The sequence below is a fragment of the Otolemur garnettii genome, unplaced genomic scaffold, assembly GCF_000181295.1.
Source record: "Otolemur garnettii isolate 467f Iridium unplaced genomic scaffold, OtoGar3 scaffold00339, whole genome shotgun sequence".
Classification (NCBI taxonomy): Eukaryota; Metazoa; Chordata; class Mammalia; order Primates; family Galagidae; genus Otolemur; species Otolemur garnettii.
This window is the reverse complement of record NW_003852734.1, coordinates 348176-348666: the sequence shown is the minus strand read 5'-3', so window position 1 is coordinate 348666 and position 491 is coordinate 348176.

The window sequence follows — 491 nt, the reverse complement described above, 5'->3', positions numbered from 1 at the left end:
AAAAGTGTTGCTTCTTTTTTAGTTCTAGTTGCGAATGATAATTCTTGAATAATGTACTTTTGGGTGCTTAATCTGAGAAATAATAACACTAGAAGAAAGTGACTGATGGCCTCAGTGGACATTCTATTGCTGTGAGTTGGCTTCTATGAAGAAAGAAACTTCATTTCTTCTAAAATATGAATATATGTAATTACAGATACCACAAAATATCTCTTGTACTATATTTGTTTACTGTGCATTGGAAGGTGTTTCTGAAGAAACCAAATAACACCTGGAGTTTTGTCATCTTCACTCTAGTGCCAGTTAATTAGAGCCAATCTCACCTCCTGGTCCTGTGTATTTTACTTCCATAAGGAAGAGTGAAGTCAGCATGCCAGGGAGGGTGAAACAGCAAAACCACCCTGGACTTTTCTTTCTTGGTAGTCTTTTGATTACTGATTCAGTTTTCTTACTCCTTATGAGTCTGTTGGGTATTTTATCTCTTCCTGATT